The following is a 21,709-nucleotide window of genomic DNA, read 5'->3' as shown; positions in this document are numbered from 1 at the left end:
CTACTTGCATGGTATAGCTTTCTAACGTGTTAATTTCTATTTCTCTGTGTCTTTATGTTTAAAGCGTGTCTCCTGTAGACTGAAGGTATTTGGGTCTTGCTTTTTATGCAGTCTGACAAGCTCAGCCTTTTAATTAGTGTGTTTAGTCCATTTGTATTTAACGTACTTATTGATTTTAAGTCTACCAAAATGCTACTTGTTTTTTGGTTGTCTCTTTGTGTGTTTTTTCCCTATGTTACTCTTTTCCAGTCTTCTTTTGGACTAATCCAATATGCTGTACATTTCATTTTCATTTCCTCTTATTGGTCTTTTGCCTATACCTCTATTTCTTTCTTTTTCTAACTTTTTATTTTATGTTGGAATATAGTTTTTTTTTTTTTCCAAAGGTCAATAACTGGACTTTAATGAATAATTCTGGTAAAAGCGTTTGCGCACAGATATGCAGGTATAAAACATATATCAAAAATGAACAAAAAGAGGGCTTCCCTGGTGGCGCAGTGGTTAAGAATCCACCTGCCAATGCAAGGGACACAGGTTCGAGCCCTGGTCTGGGAAGATCCCACATGGAGCAACCAAGCCCGTGTGCCACAGCTACTGAGCCTGTGCTCTAGAGCCTGTGAGCCACAACTACTGAAGCCCGTGCACCTAGAGCCCATGCTCCGCAACAAGAGAAGCCACCGCAATGAGAAGACCACGCACCGCAACAAAGAGTAGCCCCCGCTAGCCGCAAATAAAGAAAGCCTGCGTGCAGCAACGAAGACCCAACGCAGTCAAAAATAAATAAATAAATAAAATGAACAAAAAGATTCCTTCTCTCCTTAAGTACATCTTAGAACAGCCATGACTAAGTTTAACTTGATATATATTTCAGAGCTTAAAACCCAAGAAACTAACAAATTTTTGCACAAGTTTAACTTGAGACACATGCATTTATTGTCCTAACACTGGAAATACTTTCTTGACATTTGATTTGATACTCTTATTGGTAAGCTTTGCCTTTTAAAAGTTTTCCTAGGAGAAAATACAAGAAAAAAGTATCTATCCAGATTACCCATCACTCTTTGAACATTACTTAGGAATAACACAATCTCAAAATAGCTCAATTTTGAAAAACACAGAAAATGCTGGAGTGTTATTTGTATACTCAAGATCTCTTTTTTTTTTTTTAAGACACCAACTGTACTTGAACATTTGTTACTTTTTTTAAAAATTTATTTATTTATTTATTTTTGGCTGTGTTGGGTCTTCGTTTCTGTGTGAGGGCTTTCTCTAGTTGTGGCAAGCGGGGGCCACTCTTCATCGCGGTGCGCGGGCCTCTCACTATCACGGCCTCTCTTGTTGCAGAGCACAGGCTCCAGACGCGCAGGCTCAGTAGTTGTGGCTCACGGGCCTAGTTGCTCCGTGGCATGTGGGATCTTCCCAGACCAGGGCTCGAACCCATGTCCCCTGCATTAGCAGGCAGATTCTCAACCACTGCGCCACCAGGGAAGCCCCCAGGATCTCTTTTTGAAAAAGAAATGAGTATAAAAAAGTAATTTTGTCCTGACATTGGTGGGATGAGATACATTTGTACTGTTCACAAATTCTACACACAAGACTGTCTGTTTTAAATAAGATCAGCACTAATAGGGAACAAGAAGTACAGAAGCCAACTTTAGGAGATGCATTCATTCCAGGGTACTTGGTTAATGCCTCTCAGGTTTTACCAGCACATCTCTGAAAGGAGATGCACATCCTAATCTCACAGCTATTTAACAGTGATCACTTTCCTTATACACAGAAAATATGCTTACCTCTTTGACAGCTCCAGTCTTGACTGCAAACAAAAGGTTATTACAAGAACACAATTCTAGGTGCCCAACTACATTTTATCATCACAAATAGCTCTCAGTGTTTCTTAACAGGAGGATTATTGGCATTGCCTGTAACGTAATTCTTAGTTGTGGGGGACCATTCCAGACACTTAGCATTCCTGTCCTAGTCACTAAAAACCAGCAGTTTTCAAGGTCACTGTGACAAGCAAAAACATACCCATATGTTTCCAACTGCCCCTTAATGAGAATCACTGAGATCCAAGATTAAAATCTATTAACTTCTTGACTTGCACAGAAAGCAATTGCTTCATTACCTTCAGTAACAATGACTGAAGAGGAACACTTTGTTTAAAAAAACATTGTAATTAAATGTTACTTTGGAAAGACAAGCTGATTTCTTCAAATCCACAGTGATCTGAAAGGATTAGATGCACAATGTGCCATACTTATTGTCCCCAAATGCACACATACATTCACAGGAAAATGACTGTTTACCTTCTACTGGCAAATCTTAACCCATTTATCTTTAGTATAAAAATACGTCCATCCACTACAATAAGATAAAAAAACGTGTAGATCTTCTTGATAAATTCCCTCACACTGATGTTCCTGGAAACTGCTGTTGTCTTTGCTCCAAAACTTGCTGATATAATAGTTGTTGCTGTTTCTGTAAAAACTGCACCACTTCTGGACTTCTTAGTAAGAAGTCTTTTTTGATTTAACACTTGTTCTAAAAGAGTAGGTCTTGCAGGTTGATCCCCAAAAGATTCTGTTCTCTCTTTAACAGTGGAGAGTATATTATCTGCACTTTCCTCAAGTTTGACGTTTCCCGCGCTGCCAGCCTGGGCGGCCTCACCGCAGTTCAGGGCCTGGTCACTTTTCTTCTTCTTGTGCTTATCCTTGTACATCTTGTTGCGGTGTTTCTTGCACATCCACGGCTTGCGCTGTTTGGCCACCTGACTCGTGGTCTCGCTGCAGCCCTCGTAGGTGCAGGTCTTGCTCATGCTGCCCCCGCCGCTGCCCTCGCCGCTGCCCCCGCCGCTGCCCCCGGCTCTGGGTTCCCGCGCTGCCGCCCTCTCCCCCAGGGTGGGTCTCCTCGTCCTCCAGATCCTCCAAACTAGCCGTGCTCTCGCCTCCCCCCGGGGTCCGAAGTGTCCAGCAGGTTTGTCTCGTCTTCACCCGCCTCCTCCTCGCCATCCCCCGCCACTTTGCACGGGTACCAAATGGGCTTGCCCGCGCTAGCGCTGCCCCCCCAGGGCCGGAGCCTGCCGCAGGACGCATTTCGGCAGCAGCCTCCTCCTGCCCTCCACAGGGGCGCATCACCAGCAGGGTGAACTGCGAGGCCGCGGCCGGGACGGGGGCTAGAGCCAGGGCCTGGCCGGGGGCAGGGGCGGGGGCCCCGGGGCTGAGCGCGCCGCTAGCGGCGCCCGGCCCCGCGCCCTCTGCGACAGCCTGCACCTCCGTGCTGCTGAGACCTGGTGAGGGTCCACGACCCCAACATGTCAGCACCTGCCGGGCCCAAGTGACCTTAGCAAACCAAGACCCGGGACCCGCGAGAGGAAAAGGGGCTGGAATATAGTTGGTTAACAATGTTGTGTTAGTTTCAGGTGTACAGCAAAGTGATTCAGTTATGCATATACATGTATCTATTCTTTTTCAAATTATTTTCCCATTTAGGTTGTTACATAATATTGAGCAGAGTTCCCTGTGCTATACAGTAGGTTCTTGTTGGTTATCCATTTTAAATATAACATTGTGTACATGTCAATCCCAAACTCCCTAACTATCCCGTCTTTCAATTACATTTCTGGTGGTTGTTCTAGGGATTATAATATGCATCCTTAACTCATCACAGTCTATTTAGAATGAATATATTAAATGAATGAATATGTAAAATATGAGAATCTTATTACATTAAAATTTTATTTACCACCTCTTTTGCTATTGTTGTCATGTATTTTACATATACATACATAATAAACCCCACACTATCGAGAAAGTCATTAACAAGGAAGTCATTAGACTAGGGTGGCTCTAATGCTTTGGCAGCCAAGGCAAGCAAGCCAAAACCTAAGCCAGAGTCAATTTCTATAAATGCCTCAAGGGAAAAAAAATCAAAACTTGAGAACAACCAATCACAAACATCCAACTAGACTTTCCCAAATAATGCAACTGCTCAAGCTAGAGCCAATTAAATAATTTCCTTGCTTTGCTCCTGCGACTGCTCTGTAAAAGCCTTTTCCCTTGGCTCCTGACAGTAAAGTGCCCTCTAACCAGTTTCAGTTTGGCACTGCCTGATTCAAATCAATGTTTGCTCCAATGAACTCTTCAAAAGTTTAATGTGCCTCAGTTTATCTTTTAACAGTATTATATTATTACATTTACTTTATTTTTTTATATATTTATTTTTGGCTGTGTTGGGTCTTCGTTGCTGTGCGTGGGCTTTCTCTAGTTGCGGCGAGCTGGGACTACTCTTCATTGCAGCGTGCGGCCTTCTCATTGCAGTGGCTTCTCTTGTTGTGGAGTATGGGCTCTAGGCACAGAGGCTTCACTAGTTGTGGCACACAGTCTCAGTAGTTGTGATGCACAGGCTTAGTTGCTCCGTGACATGTGGGGTCTTCCCAGACCAGGGCTCGAACCCGTGTCCCCTGCACTGGCAGGCAGATTCTTAACCACTGTGCCACCAGGGAAGTCCTACATTTACTTTAAACAGTCAGTCACCTCTCAAAGAAAATAAAAGAAGAAGAAAATACATTATACATAAAAAGATAGATACGTTCTCCACATATTTACCATTTCCAGTACTCTTCATCCTGCCGATGGCTACAAGTTTACTTCAGCATATCCTGTAGTGCAGACCTGTTGGCAATGAATTCTTTCAGCTTTTATTTATCTGAAAATGTCTTTATTTCATCTTCATTTTTTTTTAATCAGTTCATCTTCATTTTTAATGGGTAATTTCACAGAATATATAATTCCTGGTTGACTCTCCTTTCAACACTTTAAAGATGTCATTCTGTTGTCTTCTGTCCTCCATTGTTTCTGATGAGATGTCAACTGTCATTTGTATTGGTGCTCCCTTGTAGGTAATGTATTTTATTTCCTCTGGTGGGTTTTGAGATTATCTCTTTAACTGTGATTTTCAGCATATTAACTATAATGCGCCTAGATGTCTTTTTTTTTTTAATCCTGCTTAGGGTTTGCTAGGCTTCTTGGATTTGTAACTTGTTCTCTTTTTCCAAATTTGGGCAATTTTTTTTGGTCTTTGTTTCTTCATTTTTTTTGGCCTCATTTTCTCTCTCCAATTATATATATGTTAGCTTGCTTGATATTGTCCCATAGTTTACTGGGGCTTTGTTAATCTTTTTAAATCTTATTTTCTTTTTCTTCTTTAGATGGGATCATTTCTATTGATCTGATTTCAGGTTTACTAATCCTTTCTTCTGAAGTCTCCAATTTGCTGTTAATTCCCTAAAGTTAAATTTTAATTTCAAATATTTTATTTTTCCATTCTAGAATTTCCACTTGGTTCTTTTTTTATAGTTTCCATTGTTTTGCTGAAATTTACCATCCATCTATTCATTATACTATATTTTTCTTTAAGTCCATAAAAATATTTTAATAGCTACTTAACATTATTGTCTATTAATTCCAACATTTGGGTCATCTTGGAGTCTGTTCTATTGATTTTTATTTGTTTGTTTTTCTTCATCAGGGGTCAAATCTCCCAGCTTTTTCACAGTAATAATTATTTTATTGTATGCTGGACATCGTGGGTGATATATTTTTTTAATATTTATTTATTTATTTATTTATTTGGTTGCGCAGGGTCTTACTTGCGGCAGGCAGGCTCCTTAGTTGCAGCTCACCACCTCCTTAGTTGCGGCACTTGAGCTCCTTCGTTGCAGCAGGCAGGATCCTTAGTTGTGGCTCTCTGGCTCCTTAGTTGCAGCATGCAAACTCTTAGTTGTGGCATGCATGTGGGATCTAGTTCCCTGAGCAAGGGATTGAACCCAGGCTCCCTGCATTGGGAGTGAGGAGTCTTAACCACTGCGCCACCAGGGAAGTCCCCATTGTGGGTGATATATTTTAAGAAGTCTGGATTACATTGTCTTCCTTTAAAGGGTATTGATTTTTGTTCTGGTAGGTAGTTAAATTACAGGCATATCCTTTTGGCCATTTTAGCCTTGGTTTTATTCTTTATTAGAGTGGGTGTATTTCAGTTTGGACCTTTTTTTAAAAATAATTAATTAATTTATTTATTTATTTATTTATTTTTGGCTGCATTGGGTCTTCGTTGCTGCGCGCAGGCTTTCTCTAGTTGGGGAGAGTGAGGGCTACTCTTTGTTGTGGTGCGTGGGCTCTAGGTGCGCGGGCTTCAGTAGTTGTGTCATGTGGGCTCTGTAGTTGTGGCTTGTGGGCTCACTAGTTGCGGCACATGGGCTTAGTTGCTCCACGGCACGTGGGATCTTCCTTGACCAGGTCTCGAACCTGTGTCCCCTGCATTGGCAGGTGGATTCTTTTTTTTTTTTTAAAGATTGATTGATTGATTGATTGATTGATTGATTGCTATGTTGGGTCTTCATTTCTGTGCTAGGGCTTTCTCTAGTTGCGGCAAGCGGGGGCCACTCTTCATCGCGGTGCGTGGGCCTCTCACTATCGTGGCCTCTCTTGTTGTGGAGCGCAGGCTCAGTAGTTGTGGCTCACGGGCTCAGTTGCTCCGTGGCATGTGGGATCCTCCCAGACCAGGGCTCGAACCCGTGTCCCCTGCATTAGCAGGCAGATTCTCAACCACTGCGCCACCAGGGAAGCCCCCAGGTGGATTCTTAACAACTGCACCACCAGGGAAGTCCCTCAGTTTGGACTTTAATCTTAGGGCTCAGCCCTTAAACGAAGACATATTCCTGACTCTTAAATTATGTCTTTTCTGGAGTCTCACCTGAAAGCCCAAAGTGCTCATAGAAGTCTCTGCACTCTGGCTTGGCCAGACACTAATACCTCTCAGAACAGCACAACCTCTAGTATCACCATTCAGCTCTCAGCCCACAACAGATCATCTTTGCTAGGCCTCACAGAGCCTCACCCTGTGCCTGTGCAGCCTAGCCCTCACCCGGGGACCATGGTGAATTCCTTTGCAACTTCCTCTTCTTTAATAACCTGCCCCCAATTTTCAGCTGCTTCAGTAGCCCAGTAACCCACTCCCTGCCCCCTCAGCTCAGCAAGCCATCCTTCCACTTAGGATTCACCTCCATGCACCACAGAAGAAATCTGCGGTGATTGTGAGGCTTACTTCACGTGTTTCTCATCTCTCCAGTCTCATACCCCTACACCAACCATCCTTTGCTTGAAAAAAGGTGCATCACATAACTCGCTCAGTTCTATAGTTGTTCAGTGAGAGGGAATCTTGTACCAATTACTCTGTTATAGCCAGAGGTGGATATTATTATGTCTTTTATTATTTTTTTACTTTTTTTAAAATTTATCTTCTCATTTCTAATTTCTTTTTATTTATTTTATTTATTTGTTTTGGCTGCATAGGGTCTTAGTTGCAGCATGCAGGATCTTCGCTGAGGCATGTAGGAATCTTTCTTGTGACACAGGGTCTTCATTGTGGCACACAGGCTTCTCTCTAGTTGTGGCATGCGGGTTGTCTCTCTCTAGTTGCGGTGCTTGGGCTCCAGGGCGCGTGAGCTCTGTAGTTGCAACACGCAGGCTCTCTCATTGAAAAGTGTGAGCTCAGTAGTTGTGGCGCACAGGCTTAGTTGCCCTGCGGCATGTGGGATCTTAGTTCCCCGACCAGGGATCGAACCCACGTCTCCTGCATTGGAAGATGGATTCTTTACCACTGGACCACCAGGGAAGTCCCCTATTCTGTCTTTTTTGACGTCAGATTCTTTCAGAAGTTTTTGTTTCTCATGTTTTTTGTTTTTGTTTTTTTAATATTTATTTATTTATTTATTTTGGCTGCACCGGGTCTTAGTTGCAGCACATTGGATCTTCGTTGCGGCATGCGGGATCCTTTAGTTGTGGCATGTGGGCTTCTTAGTTGTGGCATGTGGACTCTTACTTGTGGCATGTGAACTCTTAGTTGTGGCATGCATGTGGGATCTAGTTCCCCAACCAATGACAGAAGCCGTGTCCCCTGGGTTGGGAGCATGGAGTCTTACCCACTGGACCACCAGGGAAGTCCCTGTTTCTCATGTTTTTGATGCTCCTTTCTACTGGGGCCCTAAACTTAGGCCTAGTCCACCATTTGGATAATCCAGCACCACCCTGTCTCCTATTCCAATTTTTTCCCACTCTATCTTCTAATCCTAAAAATGGATTAGGATCAAGAGAATAAGGAGACAAGCCACAGAATGGGAGAAAATATTGACAAAACACATAGCTGACAAAAGACTGTTACTAAAGATATACAAAGAACTCTTAAAACTCAATAATAAGAAAACAAACAACCCAAATAAAATATGGGAAAAGAACTGAACGAGCATTTTACAAAAGAAGATATACAAATGTCAAATAAGCATATGAAAAGGTGCTCCACATGATATGTCGTCAGGGAAATGCAAATTAAAGCAAAGAAATACCAGTCTACATCGATTAGAATGGCCAAAATCTAGAACCTTGACAACACCCAACAGGAACTCTCATTCATTGTTGGCAGGAATACAAAAATGGTACAGCTACTTTGGAACACAGTTTGGCAGTTTCTTACAGAGCTAAACATAGTCTTACCATTCAATTCAGCAATCATGCTCATTGACATTTACCCAAAGGAGTTGAAAATTTATATCCACACAAAAGCCTACACACAGATATTTATTTCAGCTTTATGCATAATTGCCACAACTTGGAAGCAGTCCAGATGTCCTTCAGTAGGTGAATGGGTAAATAAACTTTGGTACATCCAGCCTATGGAATATTATTCAGTGCTTAAAAAGAAATGAGCCATCAAGTTACGACATGGAGGAAACTTAAATGTGTATTACTAAGTGAAAGAAGCCAAAGCTACATACTATATGATTCCAATTATATGACTTCTTGGATAAGGCAAAGTATATGGAGACTCTACAAAGGATTAGTGGTTTCCAGAGGATCTTTAAGGTTATGAAACTATTCTGTGTGATACCATAATGGGGGGTACATGTCATTTAGTAATACATTTAGTAAATGCATTTAGTAAAACCCATAGACTGTACAACACCAACGTGAACCTTAGCATAAACTATGGACTTTGAATGATAATGATGTATCTATGTAGGTTCATCAATTGTAACAAGTGTACCACTGTGGTCTCTGATATTGCATGTGTGGGGTCAGGGGATAGATGGGAACTCTCCCACAGCACAGTTTTTTGCTGTGACCCTAAAACTGCTCTAGAAAGAAAGTCTATTTTGAAAAATGGATTAGGAGTCAAAATGATGTTGGATTAAACAAATGCTAGAGGGAACTCCAGCTAAAGGAAATGTAACACACTTAGGGAATTTCCAGGAGAATGTGTTGTTTACATGGGTTATGAAGCCATCTAAAGCTAGACAGAATTCATTTATACTTAGAACACTAGCCCATTCTTTTAACTGGACTCACAGAGGAAGCAATAGTTCTACAAATTCAAAACATCAAATAATTGCTTAACAACAAACAAACACGGTGGGCATTTTGGAGCCCAGGAGTTTATCATCCTGAGTAGTATGCTTTAGACTAATTTTAAAAATGAGTTGTATTTCTATGCACTTTATCCCCAGTGATATTCATTGTGGCTTTTTTTCATAATAACAGAAATCTGGAAACTATCTAAATATTTAGTAATAAAGGACTGCTTAAGTAAATTGATACATCCATGTGATGTGACAGTATACAAACCTTCACAAAGATGCTACAGGCGAATATTTAAGGACATGGGGGAATACTTTCATGATAACTTTTTTTTTTGTTTAGTTTTTGAGGTGGTTGTATTTTTATTCTAGCTTTAATTCCATTTTAAGAAAACAGTTTGCTAAAATCTTTTATTAAAAATTATAAAACATTTGGGGAAAACATATTTTTACTTTGTTTCCCTATCTCTCATTTTTTTTTCTTTTGAGAAAGACCAAAGACACACCATCATTTTGCATCTGTTATATTTACTTACATTCTTTTTTGTTGTTATTGTTCTAGCCATGATGTGATATTCTAGGTGAAGTTTTTTGTTTGTTTTTTTTAACATCTTTATTGGAGTATAATTGCTTTACAATGGTGTGTTAGTTTCTGCTTTATAACAAAGTGAATCAGTTATACATATACATATGTTCCCATATCTCTTCCCTCTTGCATCTCTCTGCCTCCCACCCTCCCTATCCCACCCCTCTAGGTGGTCACAAAGCACCGAGCTGATCTCCCTGTGCTATGCGGTTGCTTCCCACTAGCTATCTATTTTACGTTTGGTTGTGTACATATGTCCATGCCACTCTCTCACTTTGTCACAGCTTACCTAGGTGAAGTTTTTAACCACTTTATAGCAACATCATTTGGGAGTAGGTTAAATAGCCATTTGTGTGTATTGATTTTATATTTCTAGATATTAATGTTTTTTCTTTTTTCCTTTTTGGTTTTCTTGAAGTATAGTTGATTACTGTTGTGTAATTTCTGCTATACAGCAAAGTGATTCAGTTATACATATATATATATATATATATATATATATATATATATATATATTCCTTTTTTATATTCTTTTCCATTATGGTTTATCACAGGTTATTGAATATTAGTTCCCTGTGCTATACAGTAGGACCCTGTTGTATATCCATTGTATATATAATAGCTTACATCATGATAACATTTTTAAGTGAACAAAGCAACTTGCAGAAGGGTATATGCAATTTGATCCTGTTTCATTTAAATTTATTTGTGTGTAGAAAGAGGTTATACATAAAAATGTTTAGTTATTTGTGGGTAAATGTATTATGGGCATTTTTCTTCTTTATCATTTATGCATTTTCTAAATTTTTACAAACAATGTATATATTGTTTTTAAGAAGAAAAATATATAATTTTTAAAATGAGTTGAATGATATGAACAAAAAGGAGTTAATGTTAGAACTAGGGAAGATGGTTGATTTTTATCAACTTTATTTCCCCAGAAGAGTGATGGTTCATGACATTAAGCAAAATGTTATTACATTAAATTAGAATCATACTAATCTTCTCATATTGTGCCCCCTGCCCAAAAAAAGGAAGTAGTAAGTGGACAGTATTTTCTATAGTTTAACCTTCTTCTATAGGAAATGGCTGGGTATGCCTCTTATATACCAGGAGCTTTGTATCAATTTTTTAGGAACCCTCGCAACTCTGTTTGCGTTCTCCCTGTTTCTTCAGCTCCCCGTTTCTTCGGAGCTGTTAAGTGACTTGTCCAAGTTCCTATGACTTTTATATGAGACATCTGTTAAAAACAAACAAACAAAAAAACCCCAACAACCTACATTATAAGATTCCGAAATACACACTTAAGCGGCTTAAGATTCTTGTCGGTATGGCACAGTGGTCAAAGACACCAACACCATCTCTGGAGCTCAGAATAGCTGCTTTCAAATCCCAAATCTGCCGTTTATTCTGTGTGTCTTCTGGACAAATTACTTGGCTTCTTGGTGCCTCCGTGTGTTAACCATAAAAGGGAGGCAACATGACTTAGGGTTTCTGTGAGGATTAAATGAGTGAAAGTATGTAAAGCACTTAAAACAGTAAGAACTCAATAACTGATAAATGTCAGCTGGAGTGCAATGTCACATCCATTCTCTTCCATCCTAGGAGCCAGATCATTGCTCAGATGCAGTATTGTGACTGGAAAGCAGGGCTCCAACTCTGCTGATCTATTGTTCTTAGCTCCTGTCTGCCAGGGAGCCCTCAGTAGTTTAAATCGCCATGGCCTCTGAGGGTGTGCGACCTACAAAAAGCCACCTTGAGGGTATGATCGGAGCGTTAGTATACTCCTTCAGTTAAATGAGCCAAAAGAAATTCTCTAAAGTTGGAGTTTTTCATCTGAGGTCCTTGGATCTCCAGTGTTACCAAGGTATTTAAAACTGTGTTTGTGGCTGTCCTTCAAACCCACACAGTAAAATCAGGGACATTATATTATAGTTGTACCTCATTTGGAAACAAAGATGGTATCTCCACTTTGTCCACCAAACTTGGCTGTTTCCAGAAATTAAATCTGGAATTCAAAATAGAAGATTAGCCATATATTTATCACTGCCATTACTGTAATTATTTGACTAGCTTTCTCTAGATTGTTGCCCAAAAGGAGATCCAAATAGGGTTGGCAGACTGGCAGCTTTAATGCAATAAGTGTTTGGAAATCCAAGGGTTTTATAAGACAGCATTTGTTTTAAAAAATGGGAAGGGGGAGCATGTTACCTATATTTCTTCTATTTCTATATTGTTAAAAATCTTAATATGACCATGCATGACACATCATACATTTGGATTTATATGGAAGGGGAAAAGAAAAAAACTAAAAATATTGCACTGGTTATTATCATAAAGAAATTAAAAAAAAAAAAGCAGCAAGACCCTTATTCATGTTGCACACAGAACAGCTCATTCTAATTATCTATTAAGAGGCCAAAAACACATTCTTGAACTCAATTGTGCTTGGCTTTTTTTACCTAATGATTTTGCAAGAGCACATTCTTAAGAGATTTAGCTCCAAACCTTTTGCTCAGCTCCTAATGGTGGAATTTTGTTCGTTTGTTTCTTCTTGCTCAGCTACTAACCAGGTAATGGGGAGGTGGGACCCTGCACGTTTGGCCACACCCCAACAGCCGCTGGCAACTGGCCACTGCCAGGTCTGGATGTCTGCGGAGGCACCATGATTGAGGCCCTGGGTCACATTTCCTTGGTGTCCCCCAGGCTCTCCACCCCCACAGAGGGTTATGCTTTTGGACAATTGCAGATCCCTTATTCTTTCCCCCGTCGCCTGGGGTAACTGCGGAGCCTCAGGAAGACAGAAACATCTATGACGCTCAAGGTTGGCTGTACATTTCTTACTCCATGTTGGAAATCCATCAGGGCCTGCATCACTAGCTGCTTCTGCATCTTCTCTCCCCATGCCCACCCCAACCCTACAACTTCTCTCCTTCCTGTTGCCCCGGAGTTCTACTTCCTGATGTTTTCCTAAGTAACATTCCTATTGATACCATATCCCTTTAAAACATACTACAAAATTATACAGGTATGGCATGCTTGTGGCAATACATTTACAGAGAGGAAGGATTAAAACAGTGAAAAGCCCCCCTCCATCAGTCCCTCTGTGCAGAGGTGACCACTATCAAGTTTTACAGAAGTCCTTCCAGAATATTTGTATCCATATCCTGTATCAGGAGCCTCTTTTTTAATGCAAATGGGAAATATACTCTATAAATATATTATGTGCTACAATTTGCATTTTCACTTAATACTACATCTATGTCTTCCCTGGACTCTTCTACTGCTGGGGAGGTGGTAGAGCTTAGTGATTAAGAGGACAGACCCTGAAACGGACAACCTAGATCTGGACCCCGGCTCCTTCATCTGCTAGCTGTGTGATCACAGGCAAGGGACTTAACCTCTGTGCCTCAGTTTCCTCTTCTGTAGAAAGGAAATACTAACAGTTCCTATCTCATGTAAATGAATTAACACATGTAAAGTGCTTAGAAAAACAGCGGGCCCAGAGCTATCGTCATCATCTCTGTTCTCCAAACTTCCCTGTCATGATTCTCATCTCCAGCCGTGGGTCTCAGTCTGGGGCCAGAATGGCAGCAGTGGCCCCTCCTAGGCTATGAGGATGACCAGGCCAGCATGGTGGTAGGGCTGCTCAGAGCCGCTCAGGCCATGCTGGGTCCATTTCCTGCTCCTGAATGAACAGCTGTGTCATGAAACAGTGTCCAAATGTGTGAGGTGCCCAAAGGGCTCACGGCACCTGTGTTCCAAGACTTGGATCCCCACAGCTCTGGGCCAGCCAGAACCCATGGGTGGTCACCTCTGGCCACTAACAGCGTCATTTTCTCCTCCCAGTATGCCCTACCAATATAATTTTCTATGTGAGCCCCTGTGTGAGAAAGGTCACAAAGCACTGCTCACAGCACTCACTGAATGTGTCAGTCCTGGCCCAAATAAAACATTCAGCCTCTGAAAGCCCTGAGCCAGCCCCCAGCTGGAGTAGCTGCATCACTCCCTTTTTCCTCTGCAATGAAAGAGAATCTCAGGTTTGCCAGGTCAGCCCCCAAGAGAAAGCTTCACAGCAGAGAGCAGGTGTAGTCAAGCGGAAGCCCCTTTGATTAGTCTGATGGGCAGGGCAGTGCCAGCATTCCGACTGTGTCCTCCTCTGCCTCAGTGCTTGGCAGATCTTCCCGTGCACGCGTCCCCTGTTTGGTTGGGGTTTGGTTAATGCAACTTCCGACACAGCAGGTCTGGGGTGGGCGGAGACCCTGCATTCCTAATCAGCTCCCAGGAAGGGGCCGCTGCTGATGTGTGGACCCACCGGAGCAGCAAGGTCTTGGCTTAGCCCACTGAACCCTTTCCCTTAGTGTTTGAAACCCAGGAGCCAAGAGAGTGGCCTGTGCCGTTGACCCTGAGGCTGTATCTCAGCAAAACTGACCTGGTTCAGTGGAAACTTGCTGGCTTGAGGTGTGTAACCAACACAACCAATGCCTTTGGACTCTGTTATGATGGGTTTGTTTTTTTAAAAAAAAAAAATTCAGACATTACCTTATAGCCACATTTCATATAGTAAAACCCTCCCCAAACCCTGCCCCAATCCAGTCACTCAACACATGGGGTAGCATTACTGCAAGGTTAACAAATTTACCAGCCTGTGTGTCCTGCAGAGCAAACTGCCAATCCCCTTATATCCCAAATGCATTTTTTCTGGGGTTTCATTATACTTATGTTCCCATAATCTCTCACTGCTTCATCTCCGAATGACTTTTCTGTTAACTGAAACAAAACAAAACAAAACAAAACAAAACAAAAAACCACCTGAGTTGTTTTCTTAATATAACCACTTTGAAAGTGGAGATCATGTGTTCTAAGTGGCTAGAGCCCTGGGAGAAAAGCTGTACCACTCAAACATTAGAATAAGACACAACAGTTTGGAGATAATGGGTGGATGCACAGAAATCTCCAAGCCTCCTATTCTAAAAAGCATCACTGATGAGAATTAGATGACTGACTTCCTCCTACATGAAAGAGGAAATTAGAGAAAATCTAAACAAGACAACTATGATATGAAATATGACACAAGTTATTTCTAACAGGTGAAAATAAATTAAAAATAAGGGGGTTCAAGTGCTATCAAAAATTTGGAGCAGGACCTTGGGCAAGTCGCATAATGGAAACATAAATGATAACTAATGTCTCATCAGGTGCTTACTACGTGCCAGGGCCTGTGCTAAATGCTTTACATGCATTATTATCTCACTCAGTCCTCACCACACTCCTATTGGTGGGTATTGTGATGAGGAAATCGAGGCTCGGAGAGGTTAGATAACTTGTCTTATGAAAAAACGACTAAGAAGAGTACAAGGCAGAACTGCACCTGGTTCATCAGACTCCAGCGCCCATGTTCTAACCACAAGCATCTCTGTTATTTCACCTACGCTGAGTCTGCCGTTTCAGGGTAAAATGGAGGTTGGGCTTCATTATTCCAAAGGTGGCTTCTGGCTTTAACATTTTGTGACCCTACAATGACCGAAGATTGTATGCTTAGATTCCAGTAAAGACTCACAGTTCAGACCAGAGCTTTATTTCTCCCTTGAGTCCACTGGGACACGGAAGAGATGATATTCTCCTGGCTGACCCATTCCCATGGGGGTTCCTGGACTGTTTAAAGAGCTGGGTGCTCACTGTAACCCCACTCTCATTTAGGCAGTGAAGCTTTAGAATGAACATTTTAGAACAGGGTACCTAAATATAACTTGAAAGTGAAATGAATCCACCGTAAAGAATATCCAATGCTAAGACTCAGTAGTGACTTTTCTTTCTGAAGGTTAAGTTGGAGTTTACTTCATTTTTATTTATTTATTTTCTGGGGCCGCGCTGCGTGGCATGGAGGATCTTAATTCCCTGACCAGGGATAGAACCCGTTCCCCCTGCAGTAGAAGCACAGAGTCTTAACCACTGGACCGCCAAGGAAGTCCCAGAGTTGGAGTTTATTATTATTATTTTTTGGCCACTCCACACAGCTTGTGGGATTTAAGTACCCTGACCAGGGATCGAACCTAGGCCCTCGGCAGTAAGAGCAAGGAGCCCTAACCTCTGGACCGCCAGGGAATTCGCCAGAGTTGATTACTTAGCTTCTTTTGAGTCTTATTAAAGTCTTAAGAGTAGACCAATACTTTCTGAATGTAACATTTTCAAGCATTACTTTAACCTTTCATTATAAATCTAAGGGTGGGTTAGTCTCATTCTACAAATGAAGACACTCACCCTTTGTCACCCAGCTCAGATGAGGACCCAACTCGGATTTCAAAACCCGTTTTCTTTCCACTATGACAGCAGTTCTCCAGATGTAGTCTGTGGACTCCTGCAGGTCCTCTAGATGCTTTTGGGGGGGGGGTCTCTGAGGTCAAAACTCCTAAGACATCATTTGTCTTTTCACATCAGCAAGCATTGATGTTTGCAATGACGGTGAAAAGCAACAAATTGCTGCACTTGAGCACCAATCTAGTCAGTGGTGTCCTTGGCCTCACTCACAGTAGGAAAGAAAAAAAAAAAGCCAGTTGCACTTAAGAATGTCCCTGATGGAGCAGAGACAATTGTTGTTATTAAATCGTGACCCTTAAAGGCACAGTTTCCACAGCATACCACAGTATGGCAGTTGTCTCAAGGAAAACCACTCGTGCAACTGGTCCCATTGTGAGCTGGACTGCCCCATTTTTCATGGAACACCAGTGCTACTTGAAATAATTACAGACAGAAAATCAGTGGTCATTCTGACATGGGTATTGGCAGACATTGTCTTGACAACGAATGAGGTGAGCCTCTCACTTCAAGAACAACTGACAGTGTTGGTTGCCAATGAAAAAGTTTGAGCTTTCAAGCAAAAATTAGAATTTTGGAAAACTTGTATCTGCTATAGCGAGCTGATAGCTTCCCAATACTTAAAGACTTTTCTGATGAGATGAGGCGCTTGGCAGTATTAATAAATGCAATTTTAAAATACTGCATAATTAAATGTGTCAGGATTTGAAAGATGGCAGATATCCAGCAACCCTCCCAACAAGGTCTGATCACAACCCAGGGGGCGAGGGTATCGCGAACTCTTCCTTGGTGGCTCTATCTCAGCCCCAGGGATTGTGGCTGCCCCTCATATATGACTCCAGCCCCTGCTATAGTTAGTAGTTCTCTGGTTGAATTACCGTGTGGTCTCTCTCTCTCTTGATTGGATCGAGGCTGATACAGCTGGCCTTGCAAGCAAGCGCTGAGATCAGTCACCAGGGAAGAAAAGCAAACCAGAACAGTCGCTGCTGTGAAGGGAAGAGAGCAAGGAGAGGGGCACGACCAACCACCCTCCTCATCTTTGTCAACAGCAAGAGCTGTCTATTTGACATGGAGGGGGGCGGGGAGGCGGTTTGAAGGAGGAAGTTTGGAACAGCTGCTTTTAGATGTAAATAAAGAATTGAAAATTAGACTCAAATAGTACCTACATCTCGAGCAGGCTAGTTCTTTCACCAGTGAAAAGAGTTTTTGTGATGTCATCCCTTCAGAACAGTTAAAGGACTAGGGAGTGAATGACCCAACCGGTTCAGGTTTGGAAGTAGCTTAAAAAGTAGTTAACAGGTGACGAAGTTACCATCACAGTGTCCAAGATGAGGACAGCACAGAGGAGACCAATCATATCAGTGATGTGAGTTGAACTGGAGAGCTTGAAGGTTTCACAAGAAGAGGAAAAAGATCCAGTGTGAAACTGGACCAAGTCAGGGTCAGAGTCTTTCTATACAGAGTTGAACAGCTGAGAGCTAAAGCAGTTTAGAACTTAACAGTGACCACGGTCACTGCAGCATTATTTACAATAGCCAAGATGTGGAAACAACCTAAGTGTCCATCCATGGATGAATGGATTAAAAAAATGTGGTAATACATATCATGGAGTATTATTCAGCCTTAAAAAAGAAGGAAATCCTGCCTATGTGACAACATAGATGAACCAAAGGGCATTATGCTAAGTGAAATAAACCAGTCACAGAGGGGCAAATACTGCATGACTCCACTTACATAAGGTATCTAGAATAATCAAACTCATAGGGGCAGAGAATGGTGATTTCCAGAGACTGGAGCTAGGGGAAATGGGGAGCTCTTGTTCAATGGGTATAAAGTTTGTTATGCGAGATGAATGCATTCTAGAGATCTGCTGTACAATATAGTTAACAACACTGTATTGTGCACTTAAAAATTTTGTTGAGAGGGTAGGTCTCATGTTGTGTTCTTACTACAAAAACAAAACAAAACAAAGTATATGGAAACTTTTGGAGGTGATAGATATTTATTACCTTGTTTGTGGTGATGGTTTCACAATTGTGTGCATTCATCAAATTGAAAACATTAAACATGTGCAGTTTTTGGTATATCAGTTATAACTCAATAAAGCTGTTTTTTTAAAAATTTTTAATCCAAACCAAAACAATAAACACTTGATTAAAAAAAAAAAAAAAAAGAACTTAATGGTGAGGAGACAACCTAAAGATGGACAAAACTGGGCCATGGGGCCAGAAAGGTAATTAGCCATGAGCTCCCAAGGATAAAGGCAGCAGGGGGAAAGGTGAGGCAGGCGCCCTGAAGCTGCTTACACTCAGGCCAAGACAGAGCCTCTTTAGGGACAGCCACCATCCTGCTCTGAAATGACACTAGATTCTCCCTCTTCTGGTTGGGTGGTCTTTGGCAAGTTATTCAATTTTGAGTTGAGAGGAGTTAGATGAGTCACTGCTTTGAGCCCAGAGAATAATCCTAGTCAGTCCCTGGCATGGGCTTTTTGCCTAGCACCTATGTTTTCACCTCTCCTCTTCTCTGTCACTCCTAGAATAAACGGTATTGTTTAGAGTTTCCACATCTGAAAATTATGTCTGATTTCGAGCAGTAAGAAATACATTTACATTTTACATGGTGATCCAGGACACAGATGGCTATATGTAAATTACGTTTTTCATTAAGCAAACTGAAATTTACTAAATGTGGTGCACTATTTTTCTATTCTATTTCATTTTTCAAAATGCAGGTCATGACCCCCTAAATCAATACCGTGACTCTTCTAGTAGACTGTTATTCATAGTTTGAAAACCACCACCACAGAGGAAAAAGGTGACTCATAAACTGATTATAATCTGAAGAAAAGACACCCTGAGCTCAACACTTTCCTGTGGTCTAGTCAATGTTTAGTAGTTATCTTTTTTTTTAAACAGAGGTATAATTGACATACAACATAAGTCTCAGGAGTACAATATATTCAGTATTTGTATACGTAGCAAAATGATCACCACAAAAAGTCTAGTTACCAGACGTAGTAACAATTTTTTTTCTTGTGATGAGAATCTCTAAGGTCTACTCTGAACAACTTTCAAATACAGTATGCAATACAGTATTAACTACAGTCACCATGCTGTATGTTACATCCCCAGGACTTATTTTATAACTAGAAGTTTATACCTTTTGACCCCCTTCACCCATTTTGCCCACCACCCAGCCCCTGCCTCTGCCAACCACCAATCTGTTCTTTGTAAGTTTGGTTTTTTTTGAAATTCCACAGATAAGTGAGATCATACGCTATTTGTCTTTCTCTGTCTGACTTAATTCATTTAGCATGATGCCCTCAAGATCCATCCATGTTATCACAAATGGCAAGATTTCATTCTTTTTTATGGCTGAATACATATATATATACACACATACCACATTTTCTTCATCCATTCATCCATCGATGGACATCAGTGTTTCCATATCTTGGCTATTGTAAACAATGCTGCAATGAACATGGGGGTGCACATATCTTTTCGAGTTAGTGTTTTGCTTTTTTCCACATCTTTATTGGAGTATAAATGCTTTACAATGTTGTGTTAGTTTCTGCTGTACAACAAAGTGAATCAGCTATATGTATACATATATCCCCATATCCCCTCCCACTTGAGCCTCCCTCCCACCCTCCCTATCCCACCCCTCTAGGTGGTCACAAAGCACTGAGCTGATCTCCCTGTGCTATGCAGCAGCTTCCCACTAGCCATCCATTTTACATTCGGTGGTGTATATACGTCAATGCTACTCTCTCACTTCATCCCAGCTTCCCCTCCCCCGCCCCCTTGCCCTCAAGTCTGTTCTTCACGTCTGTGTCTTTATTCCTGCCCTACCACTAGGTTCATCAGTACCGCTTTTTAACATTCCATATATATGTGTTAGCATACGGTATTTGTTTTTCTCTTTCTGACTTCGAGTTAGTGTTTTTGTTTTCTTCGGATAAATACCCAGAAGTGAAATTGCTGGATCATATGGTAGTTCTACTTTTAATTTTTTGAGGAATCTCCATACTGTTTTCCATAGTGGATGTATCAATTTACATTCCCACCAATAGTGCACAGGGGTTCCCTTTTCTTTTTTTTTCTTTTTTATTTATTTATTTATTTATTTATTTATTTATTTATGGCTGTGTTGGGTCTTCGTTTCTGTGCGAGGGCTCTCTCTAGTTGTGGCAAGCGGGGGCCACTCTTCATCGCAGTGCGCGGGCCTCTCATTATCGCGGCCTCTCTTGTTGCGGAGCACAGGCTCCAGATGCGCAGGCTCAGTAATTGTGGCTCACGGGCCTCGTTGCTCCGCGGCATTTGGGATCTTCCCAGACCAGGGCTCGAACCCGTGTCCCCTGCATTGGCAGGCAGATTCTCAACCACTGCGCCACCAGGGAAGCCCCAAGGGGTTCCCTTTTCTGCACACGCTTTCCAACAATTGTTATTTCTTGTCTTTTTGATAAGAGCCATGCTAACAGGTGTGAGGTGATATCTCATTGTGGTTTTGATTTGCATTTCCCAGATTAGTGATGTTGAGCATTTTTTTTTCATGCACCTGTTGGCCTTTACTATTTGTCTTGTTTTCCAAACCCTGGAAAGAAAGCATGCTTACACAAGAAACCCAGTGCCAAGATTCCATCATTCATGTTAATCTCACTCTTTCTGGAGTCATACCTCTCAAATCAATAAATACACACTTTGATATGTATCAATGTCATGCAAATTAAAACTGGACAGCATCTCCTTTGGTCCAATAGCTCCCAAATCTAACAAACCCCACTGGACTAAACCTTGCAACACCAGAGTCTTTAGTCAAGGCAAACCTTGTTCCAGAAATGTTTAATCTTTTGCATTATTATAAAACAAGACAGCAATTTGCAAAACTCAACCGAACAAGATGACTCAGCACGGAAGTTTAGTTCAATATGACTTTATTTAAAAATCTGCAAAGCTGAAGGAGGGATCTGATGTTTTGTTGAAAGAAAACAATTTTCACACTATATATTTTAGCCTTTTTAGCTCTGTGCTGAATAATAACAGAAAAGGAAGTTTCTGTTCAAGATCCTCACTCCAGCACACTCAGCCAGGTGCTCGGGACCTTGTAGCAAGATAACCCTGGTCTGAGCCCACAGTAAATCCTCTCCCCCGAGTGGAGCCCCAGTTCTTCCCCAGGCACACATACTTATTTCCACTGCTCTCCACAGGCCCTAAGAATCCTTCATTTTAAAGTTGAAAAGAGTATGAAAGGATTCCTTAACTCATTGCCTGCAATAAACCCAACTACTGGTTAACTCTTGACAATTACAAGTATGAAATACTTGAAATGTATAAGATGTTCCATATTGAATGGAACATCTTAAATGCTAAAAAATTAAGTCAAGTAACATGCTTTCA

The 21,709-nt window shown here is 41.4% G+C and overlaps 1 pseudogene; it reads right to left on the bottom strand.

The window, feature by feature from the left end:
• Positions 1 to 2,409: 2,409 nt before the first annotated feature.
• Positions 2,410 to 4,626, bottom strand: LOC133080772 (regulatory factor X-associated protein-like; annotated as a pseudogene).
• Between the last annotated feature and the right edge of the window lie 17,083 nt (positions 4,627 to 21,709).

Source organism: Eubalaena glacialis, chromosome 19, assembly GCF_028564815.1.
Source record: "Eubalaena glacialis isolate mEubGla1 chromosome 19, mEubGla1.1.hap2.+ XY, whole genome shotgun sequence".
NCBI lineage: Eukaryota > Metazoa > Chordata > Mammalia > Artiodactyla > Balaenidae > Eubalaena > Eubalaena glacialis.
This window is presented reverse-complemented; position numbering and strand designations above follow the sequence as displayed.